The sequence below is a fragment of the Xiphophorus couchianus genome, chromosome 9, assembly GCF_001444195.1.
Source record: "Xiphophorus couchianus chromosome 9, X_couchianus-1.0, whole genome shotgun sequence".
NCBI classification, from domain to species: domain Eukaryota; kingdom Metazoa; phylum Chordata; class Actinopteri; order Cyprinodontiformes; family Poeciliidae; genus Xiphophorus; species Xiphophorus couchianus.
The window spans coordinates 19,030,842-19,042,282 of NC_040236.1; positions in this window are offsets into that span (position 1 = coordinate 19,030,842).

The window sequence follows — 11,441 nt, forward strand, 5'->3', positions numbered from 1 at the left end:
AAAAAAAGATGTGATGTCATAATCATTGGAGGATGAATTTTGGATCTACTCTTGATATAATGCAGGCTTCAAGGCTCAGGAGTTTTCATGTTCTTCAGCTTTTCAGAGCTGCTTCACTGTTTTTCAGCACAAAGACAAACTATTTGCTGCTTATGTTCATCATTCATTCATATATTCTGTTGCGACACCTCCAGGCGCTGCAACCATCTTCTGATGTCTATTTATTTCTCATTTTGTACTATTTATTTCTTTATCTTTGTATATTATATATACACACATAACCTGCATCTTAACTCGAGTCGAGCAAATCTCAATCTCGTTGTAATCTGTTGATGACAATGACAAATAAATCTTATCTCTCTATCTCTCTTATAGACACTTACAGGTTCCAAGTTGGACAATGAATGGATGCTGGAGACATTGCAAAAAGAGAAACATGTACAAGGAAGCATTAATTTAAAAGAAAAAGTAATGCTGAAGGGTGTCAGGAGTTCACTGGATTGACCTCTGCGCAAAGTTCTCAAACAAATTTTTTCGCATCCAAACATGAATCCAGATGTATTAACTATTCCTACATATTAAACTTTCCATCATGCTTTTTGTCTGTTTGTTTTAAACTCTGAATCTTATTTTTCTTTCTCAATACATAATGACAATGAAGTCGAGACTAGTAAAACCATTTTTCATCAGAAAAGATCCATCAAGGTAGAGACAAACTAAATCTATTTATTGCTAATGATTCTCTCTTGCTATGTAGCTTACATCAACATGGGACCAACTTTAATACAAAAAAAAAAAAACAATATTTGTTTTCATACCCTGTGCACTGTGTACTGACATTTTAAGAATAAAGACAAAGACAATTTTATTGGTAGCTCTTAATTTTAATAGTTATTCTTGCACTGAAATATCAATGCGAAGAAAATCCTATTTAAGGAAATATTTGTTAAGAAATAGTTTTTAGCACAATCACCGACAGCACAAATTTCTCCGAGCTAACCACTTAAATTAAAATTAATACTTTAAGTTGCTTAGAGTGTCTAAAAAGGTTTAAAGAGTAAGTTGTGCCTTATAAATATGAGGTGACACAGATTAAAGTTTGAGACAATAAAATTAAATTTTTCGGTTTGAGACAATGCTACATCGCTATCAAAATATTTTGTCAGTTTTTGCACATCCTGGCTCATTCTCAGATCATTTTGCTTTTAATGGTCTATTTTCAGCTTGTTTCGTGATTTCATGGTGTCCCAGTGCCCTTATTTTGCAGTTGCTCTTGTTTTTTCTGCCCCCACGATGATTCACTCCAATAATCAGTCAAGTAGCTCTGCCCACACCTTGCCTTTGGGTACTCATCTTGATACAAACTAAATCAGTCAGAAACTTCCAAAAGTATGGCAGAATTGCTAGATTTGTTTTTTTCCAGTAGCTTAAAACCATCAACCGTCTGTAGGTGAACTTGTGTAAACATCAAAGGTGAAATAGTGAAAAAACATCCTGCATCTTTAGCACCTTATTGGGAGCCGGCTCTGAAATATCAATGCCTCACAAAATTATTCATGCCCGTTTAAAATCAGATTTTGTCACAAATTTTAGGCGACAACAAAAGCAAAGAGAGAATAATTGTGAGGTCGAAGGAAAACGACAGTTTTTAACACGTTTGGCAAATAATTGGAAACTGTGCTGTGCATTTGTGACGGTTTAAGTACATTTGACTGGAATTACAGCTGAAAGTGTTGTGTTGAGTTCCCACCAGTTTTTGCACAGCTGAAGACTGGAAATGTTTGCCATTCTCCTTTGCAAAATGGCCCAAGGTCAACCAGACTGGATGAAAAACATCTATGTTGAAATCTTGCCACAAGCTCCTTTCACAAAACTCTTCAAGGTTGGAATAAGACGACCTGTTTTTCCGTCTTCATGCATTTTTGTACAAGGACAGAGGCAATGAGGGGAGGTTGGCGTTAATTATTTTATAGTGAATATTTTTTTTTAACCTTCTCAGCAATATTTTGATAAAAGAAGAAAAAATATCGTAGGTCTGAAAAAGTGTCTTAAATACTTTCCAAAATTTTCAGGGTCAAATCTTTTCCATTTTGTTGGTCTAGAAAATGTTATTTGTCTGTTCCCAGAGACAAAAACAGAGCCCTCTGAAAATCACCCACTCAGCTCCTCCAGACTAGTGGCAGCAGCAGTTAGTAAATACCTGGTGGAAAACTACATGTCTGCTGAGCTCATCATATGAACTACTTCCCAGTGTAACTTTCCGGAGAACGTAGTAAAGGGCTTGAAGGCGGCGCGTCAGAACGAGTAGGAGCTTCTTAAAGAGACAGAAGCCCAATTGCGAAGTCCAATTTCTCTTAAGTCATGTTGGATATATAGAGAATTTTTATAACAATGTAAGTTAACATAGTTACCTGATTATGCTACGCACCTGGAAAATACATAATACAGCCTCTTTAAAGATGCAGGAAGTAGATTGTGATACTGGCTACAAAAATTAATTACTGAATGTTTTGCTAATTAATTGACTAAAATGTCTCTGTTGAATGTGGTGTTGAGACTTTGACGTTATTCTGCTGCAAGGCTGCACTTTGGTGCAAAGATATTTGACTTCTTTTTTTAGTTCAAATAAACTGGAACCTCATTGAGCTCATCATTTTTTGAAGCTTGCTCACATGTGCTGATACAAACTATTTATTTTCACTATTTTAAAAGACCATTTTTAAGGAGCAAAAACATCTTATGATTTCATTCCTGCCACCACCACAGAAAAGTCTGAGGCTGAGGATCTGTTCTTACCGTAAGCCTCGTTTTAAATTTTTTTCCAGCCTCTGACAGATTTACTTTAAGGCTTGTCTCCACACACCTCGCCTGCAACTCCGTTAACCTTTCTGGCCCCTGCCAAGACAAACCCTACCTCTGGGGTTGTTCTATAACTAAAACATGTCGGCACGGAGATGGGCTGTGGAGGGTGATGTGCAGTGACAGTTTCCTACCACAAAGGTGCTTTTCCAGCTCCATTTCTGTTTCACATGACCAAAGCTCCTTGATCTAGTCTGCCTGTTTGCCATCATTAGTTTCCACCTGCAGACAGTACTTTTAAATGACTTTCCTCATAGGTTTTGTTTTTTCTGCTGTTGCAAACAATTGGTGTACGACTGATCTGTCGACGGATTCTCTGACCTGAGCTGTGAATCTCTGCAACTCCTTCAACGTTACCACAGGCCTGATCTGCACATGTGGTTGTATCTATTCATCTATCTGTCTTTATTGATTAGAGCTCTCCTTGGAAAATATATGGGTTTAGGTGGACCGCCATGTCTTGGAAGGTTTGCATTTTCTTTGTTTGAACTGTTGGATTTCGTTGTGGGGGTGTCAGAGTACAAATGCAATGAGAACATTTCTGAAAATCATGCCTCATTTTTTTCTTCCTACACCTTTGTTGTTGTTGTTGTTGTTGTTGTTGTTCTGTCAAGGAAAATCTGACGAAAATAATCCTAAATTGTGATTGTGACGTGAATGAATGTGTCAATGAAATTGGTTGCTCAGTGAAAATTCTTTGTTGGAAATGAAAAATGTTTTACAATTTGCAGCAACTCTCTCTGCTGATTGACCAAAAAAAAAAAAAGAAAAAAGAAAAAGATGCTTAGTTATTTGTAGAAATGATTTATTTAATCTAATGATCTGCAACCTACATTTCTGGTAAATGCACACTTTCCATTTCATTCACACAGGGAGACGATGGGCACATTTCTTGGACAACACACCCACGCTGTTTGCTATTGGTATGCCAAAACACCATGTGTGATGGCTGTGGGGACTGCAGAGAGCAGAGTTGAACAGGTTTCTGCTGGCGGCTGAGTCATTACGAAGCCAATTTATGCATCAGTGTCAGAGGGACTCCAAGGGAGAGTGAGCAAGTGAGAGCGGAGAGAGAAACCCAGATAAACACCTAACAACTTTCTGCGGAAAATCAATAGGTGAGAATATGGTGGCAGAGAGAGAGAGAGAGAGGAAACAAACAGAAACAGTCGAGAGGATCCCACCTTAGTCTGGCCTTGAAAGAGCGGAGCAGACATGAAAAGGCAGAAAGATGAAACACGACTACTGAAAAAGGGGGTCAGGCAGAGAGTGTCAAAGACGGAGAAAGAGAGATAGGTTTCCAATATATGGACAGGGGAATCCCCCCGAGGTTCAGCCACTGTGGTGGGGCTTGCTCTCCCACGTCCCCACCAGGCTGGAAGCTTTATCTTGCATCATGAGTGGGCTTTTGTTGTCTCCTAACTGCTGTAAGTGTTGCCCTCCCTAAACAGGCTTTTAGAGCTTGATGCTGTTGGATGGGAATCCCCCCCACATGCAGCTCCCTGCTCGCCTCTGTGAACTTCTCAATCCAGCTTCTGAAGCGTCGTGCACATCTTTATTGGCATATGAGCAATTCGTAGATTTTAATGCATACTGTATATTCCAGGAACGCTTTTGTGCTGACTAAAATAGTCGAGACGTGGTGGACCCCCTACGAGTTGTTGTTGGTGAAGTGTCAGAAAAAAGGGTGCAGTCCCTGCAGCGATGGGATGGAGCTCTGCTGCTGTTATTTGGGAGAACGTCCCAGTTTCAGAGACACACTCTCTGACTCTGTCTATGAGTGTTGTCTTGATAATAAATGGCGCTGTCCTTGAAGGAAAAAGATTACGTTACAAAGAACGGAGAAGATCCACTGACTTGTGCGTTCAGAGCCAACAGAGCTGCAAATCTGAAAAACTGCAAAAGTTGACGTTTGTTTTGAGCTCCACCGCACTAGCTCTTATTTTTTCGTTCTTGTCGCTCTTTCATTTTATTGTGTGCAATTTGTAGCTGATAAATACTTAAAATGAAACAAACGTTCACCTTCCTGTGCTCGGATCATCAAGTCGATTTGTTTTTGGCAAACAGGGCTTTTGCGAGCCCTGCAAAAGTAACTTTGTCACAGCCAAAAGGTTCAGCGTCGTTTGGTTGCCAGTGGATCCATGTAAAATGGAAAGATGTGTGGTTTTTATTTATTTTCTTACAAAAAATAAATTCTGAAAAGTTTGCAGTGCATTAACATTTGCCTCTCTGTGATTTTCTCAGCTATTGTCCTGCATTTAGCTCCACTGACCGTGACCACCGGCTGTAAAGATTAGAAATGTGGAAAAGGCAAAACAGCCGCGAGAGATTGAAATTAAAGTTTGCCACATGGCTACTGGTAGTAATATTACATTGCCCACAAATCACAACAACAAACTTTCATACACGTTAGTTTTTCCTATGACTCACTGGGCAATATGGCAGATGAGGCCTGTCATTTGATCCAGCGAACAGAAAGTCTAAACTAAAGTTCTCAGTTTTGGTGTCATTATCAGAAAGCTTAAGGTTTCGTTTAGTACAGTCATACTGAGGGTCACTTGTCAAGTCCCACCGGTCTATTAATTTCCATAGAGTCTATGGAACTCCTTGAACTCCTTGAACTCCTTGAATTCAGTTCAAGGAGGGCTTGAACTGAATCAGTTTTCTTATCCTTACTGTAAATAAAGGAACTCTGAGGGGAAAAAAAAGATAAAATGTGTCTTTGGAAAGATAGCAAGCATGTTGCAAATTAGAGACCGTCACCTTCCTAAAATAATGGCCTGAGTCTTTTTTTTTGTTGTCAAAATCCCTTTTGGAAAAACAAACTTAGGCCTTTATTTTATTTAATCATTTTTACACAGAGAAGAAAAAGTTTGCTTTAACTAGGACCTTGTAAAACTGCAAGCTCTCCTGTCACTCTGCCAGTTGTGTACATGTGCAGGTGAAAACTTACATGGGACTCTTCATCCCAAATATGTGTGTGTGTGTGTGTGTGTGTGTGTGTGTGTGTGTGTGTGTAAACACAGTATGTATCAAGGTTTGTTGTTTTTTTTGGTATCGTATCAGACGTGTTTTAATATTATCTGACAAGGAATCCATCCAGCAGGATTTCCACCAAAACAGGAGAGTTCCTGAAGCTGCATCACATCGAAGACGGTTCCTATGATCTGAAAGATTCTCTTCTGGAAGAAGGATGCACAGAGTTTTGAAAAAAAGTATTTTTGTCACAGAGAAGTAGCCACATATATAAAATAAATATCTATATAACAATGTTTTGGATCAACATATCCGTATGAATCCAGCTTCTCACACACGAATGCCTTAAAAACAGACAATCGTGCCATATGAGCCTGACTTTTCTGCTCTGGTTCGGTCGAGGAAAGGCAATTTTCCTAATTAGATGGAGAAGAACTTGTTTAGTAGTAAGAATATTAGTCACCTATTATTTTTTTTGCTTGTAAATTATTGCCATCAGCACACACCCACGAAAAGTTGCAAGTGACTGATATCAATCAGATCAAACCTTGTGAAGTTTCTTATTTGCATTTGCAGTCAATGTAAATTTATGAGACTTTGATTTCAATCAAACCGAAGCTGGTTGTGTTGGTGGTCGAAGCCAGCAGTTTCTACTACTGTCATCTGACTGGGATTCAAATAACAATGTTGAAAATGTAGCGGTGCTTTATATTAATTGTAGATTCAGTATGGGAGTAAGAGAAATGTGTGGCCCTGGGACAAATAGCCAATTTTCCAAATTGTCATCAGGCTGATCATATGAAAACGGACCAAACAGTGTACAAACTTCAAATAAATTTCTTGTAGCCTTGTAGAACAAAGTCACAAAAATGTGGGACACTGGTGATGCGCTGGTTAGCGCGTTGCTAATACGTAAACAAACGGCCGTTCTGGTTTGCGGTGGAAGTCGCACCCATCCTCATGGGGGCGAGGAAAAAGATGGATATGCTGTAAAAAGAAAACATGATTTCAGCGGGGAACCTTATTTTGTCCAGAGGAAAAAGGACAGGCTGTAGCATCTCAGGTGTGTCCACCTTGCATCTTCCTGCATAGTACCCTTAGTGTGAAATCCTGTAACCATGTGACAAGATGTCAATCACACTAATCTCTTAGCAGCACTGTACTGTATATGTGTGTTGTGGTAGAAGTCCGTATATACATGTTTGAAGTGCTTTGAAGAATCAAATCTACTAAAACCAAAATCTGCAGCATTTGTGTTTGTTTAAAAGAAGAGACATAGTATTGATCATTTGTATAAACCAAGTTGTGACACATTACAGGTACCTGCAGATGGATGTAGTTAGTCTGGGATTCTAATAAACCGGAGCCAAATGGCAACACTGGTGGTTTTGAATGATTCAGAAGCGTCATCATATTGGATATTCCTGGAGGCCCGACTAAACTGTAAGGTTTGGATCCCACAATACCACAGGAAGTCCTAGAACTGAAGGTCAGAAATAAATATCTTGAGAAGGATAAAAGATAATGAGCGGTAATTTAAAAAACAAATTTCTGCCTGAAGAGAGGATCTCTGCAAAGTGGAAGGTCTTGCATGCTTTGCAGTCTCATTGCATAAATAGTTTCAAAAGAATCGCAGGTCTTTTTTTTTTTTTTTTTTTTTAAGGTTTCAGGTTCCTCTTGCAACGTATTTTCAAATAGTTTGGAGCAGCAACCACTGTGAAACAATGAAAGATTAAAGCTGTATTAGTTTGCTTTAACAGACTTTAAGTCACTTTTTGGGATCAAGATCTGTGTCCTTAGACTATGGTTGGACTCTAACCAGAGGAAGATAAACGTAACCTGCAGAAACAGGTTACAGATCAGTTGCTGTCTGACAGTGAAATGTTTTCACCCATTGCATGTTTATAGATGGGCAACTGGTGCAAGTCTCCAGCAGTCAAAGTACGAAAGAAATAAAACCAGTGAAGCAAAGAGTCTTTTTTTGGGGGGGACTGTTTGGGAAAGTCGGGATACCCAAAAAGCAAACATTAAGTCATTTTGAACTTCACTGACTGCAGAAGATTAAGTAACTAAAACTGTTTTGTGCTTTGTAAATCTACACACGATCAAAAATATTAACCTCATCAGACCTTACATGCTCTGGCTTTCAATGCCTGCTGTCAACAAGTTTTAGGAGATTTTTGTCGCCCTCTGGTGTTCACATTTTAACATCGTTGAAAGGTTGAAGGTGTGCCATATGTTTCCCCCATTACAAAATACACATACAATGACAAAATGTAATTTATTTATTTATTTTTGTGAGCTTTAAAGAGCATACTCAAATGTTTTTTGTATGACGATCACCCTGACTCTATATTATTCTTAAAGAGTGCAAGGCTTTCTGAAATCCTCTCAGAGAATCTAACAAAGTTGACTTCTTAAATTTTTTTTGATTGAAAATGTAAATGCATGTATATAAATAGAAATATGATACCAAAATGGTGTGTTGCTCTGTTCTTTGGAAACACTAAACTGTGTGTCTAAGTAACGTGCAAACATTGTGAACGTGCCACAACCACTGCTTTTCTAATCAAAACGGATCAAAAACTGAACTCTGTCCCACTGGCAGATCTGGTTCACTGAGATTGTCTGTTCTGGTCGGGAGTCATGAAGCACAAAGGTCAGGACGAACAAACGGCTCTGTTTCCACAGGAGGTACAAACAGTTTTCATTCATTTTGAACTGAAAATGAATGTTTTTGGTTTTACTTACCAAAAACTGGCCTCTGTCAGTGCCAAGGCCTGGATTTAAACAAATGAGACAAATGCAAAATGTTCATTTTTGTCACAGCCTCTACTTTGACTAATCTTGAATATATGTTCCTCCCCCCAGAGGCAGACGGAGCTGCTGTCACTGCAACAAATGGGACATCAAGGAGTCTCCTACAGATGTTTCTGTAATATAGATCCAGCGCTAAGCCAATAATCTGCCATAAGCAGTCTTTATGAGAGAACTGAAGAAGAAAAGAGTATGTACATTTTAGAGCGTAGTGCCATTATCAGCTCATTTATGTTGGTGCATTAAAAAAGTACATGCTGTGAGGGTCTAAATGTGAGACAATAACCTGGATTTTGTGGAACATCAAGTGCTGTAAAGTTTTTAGAGTATGGGTGTTGATTTTACAGCGCTGTTAGAATAGAGCTTCAGATGCTGTCTGAGCAGAATCGCAAACTGGATTCAATCCTGTTACAGAATCGCAGACGTGCTACGGTTCCTGAACTCGACCTTGGAGGAGTTTCAAGCTCGGCTTGGTGGAACTGGCCACAAATTTGGATGTTTGGACTCGCCATTGAGATGTATCAGCGAGACTTTCAGGCAGATGGAAATGAACGGAGTCGGCCTGATGAAGAACAATTGCTGTTATCTGCAGGGCCGGACCAAAGCAAGGCAAACTAAGCGGCTGCTTTGCTTTGTATTTGTGTGAAACTGAGCTTTCACACAAATACAAAAAAGAGTTGAATCTCGTGGTTGGCTCTATTTTTTATTGTTTTGCTTCATAATGTTTGATAATAATAATTAAAACTTCTCAATGTTTGACGTTGCCTACAGGGCCGTGCAGAAACCTATGGAAGAGCAGGGGCTCAAATTTAAAAAAGGGGCACATTGAACAAAAACACCATACAACAACACAGCAACAACCCATATTAATCAAGAATCTAATTGGATCCTACTATATCAATGCCATCATGCAGGGAAATGCAAAGCAAATATAATCTATATTTTCCCCAACAGGTATAAAGTTTCTGTTTCTGCTGCTGACAGTCCTGGAGGGCCGAGCTGATCTGAGACTGTCGCTGTTAAACAGACCGGAGGAGAGAAGGTCAAAGGTTATGAAGTTAGGAAATAAGCTAATTTGCTGCCATTTTACTAATGAAGCCCTAATAATATCTATATAACCTCTAGAACAACCTGGCTGCAGACTGATTTATAGATCCAACACGCTCAAAGGGGTGAACTCTTTATAATTTTTTATGTTAGCACCTCTGAGACCTAGAATTATAAGACTGGAATATCAAGGCAAAGAAAACTTAGTAGCTGCTGGTAGGGGCCATTCAGGGGCCTCCAGACACTCAGGGGCCCCTAGAAATGGTTTAATTGTAACACAGACCATAGATCTAAACCTGTAGCATCATTTTAGAGAGAATAGCAATGTTATTACATTTTATTTAATGCATTCAGCTGAGAAAAATAAATAGTACATTTAGGATTTAATTATAGGAAGTTTACTTTGTAAACTCTCTGATGTTTATTTTGTGAACTCTAAATGCTCTGGGCCAAATCTTCCTTTAACACTTGAGGTTCTGCTGTAGCTTCTATTTACAGCCGCGAACCTCCAGCCCAGATCCCGTCAGCAGCGGCTTTAACCTGCCTGGTAGAAACGTTAAGGAGAAGCAGAGCAAACAGTCAGCAGGTGGTACCGGGTGGTACCAGGTGGTACCAGGTGGTACCGGGGCTTTGAGCTGCGTTGCGACTCGCGGTGACCGTGTTTTATATCAGGATGTCTGATATAAAGACAGATATTCTTTATATCTGTCAGTGGACCGACTCAAGCTGCCTGTAGTGAACCGGGCCTTTAGCAGAATGATGAAGTTAAAGTCAGAAGTTTCTCTGCAGCTGAAACATTTCTGTGTTTAGGTGCAAGGCGAGTTTTGTCTCGCTATTGCGAGGACGATTATGAAAATATAAATAGAAACAGTTTTTCTAACGTCAACATCAGACCTACGTTTTTATTCACAAACCAGTGTATGAAAAAATATTCTTGCCCATAATTTGATAGTTTAAGGACACAGATCCTCCTCACCATGGACCCGGAGTCTGAACAACATGGAGGCTCTGAGAGTCATTATTAGACTGAGGGGAGCCAGACTAGTTTATTTTTACTAAATTATTATACTTAGCTAAATATTATTGCTGAGGGGCACAAACCGACCTTCTGACATACAGATTAAAAATTAAAAATAAAAATAAAATTTTTTTGAAAAAAAAAACCCCTCAAAAAGGGCACTAGGGGCATCAAGGATACAAAGGGCAGGGGCTCAAGCCCCCTTTACCCCCCTCTCTACACGTTCCTGACAAACATAATTTGTATATTAACTTATAATTTATGTAACTTATTAGTTATGAAACTTCTCCAGGAGCACTGATGAAATTATTTGAAGACTCAAAATCAGCTCAGTACTGTTCCCCGTTCTCAGGTAAGAAAGACTCACCCTCAGATGAATTTAATTTGTATTCGAATTACACCTAAGACAAATGAATTTAATCAAAGTATGTCATGAACATGTGTGTAGGTATTCCATCTTAAGTCCAGTTCCTCCTAGTTCTTTTATTTGCCGCTTTTACTACTTTCATGTATGTATATAATGTAAACAGCTCTGTCAGAGACGCAATTAGTTTATAGCAGGTGGCAAATGATCAAATCGTCTGACTGTTGATTGCAGCGATCCACATTATTAGCAGAAACATAGAGCCTCGAAACAAAATTTCACTTTAGGTCCTCTGGAGGCTTGGGCCTGGCAATGTGAACCGGCTACCCACCATCACTGTGAACGACTGTGGGACAGTGT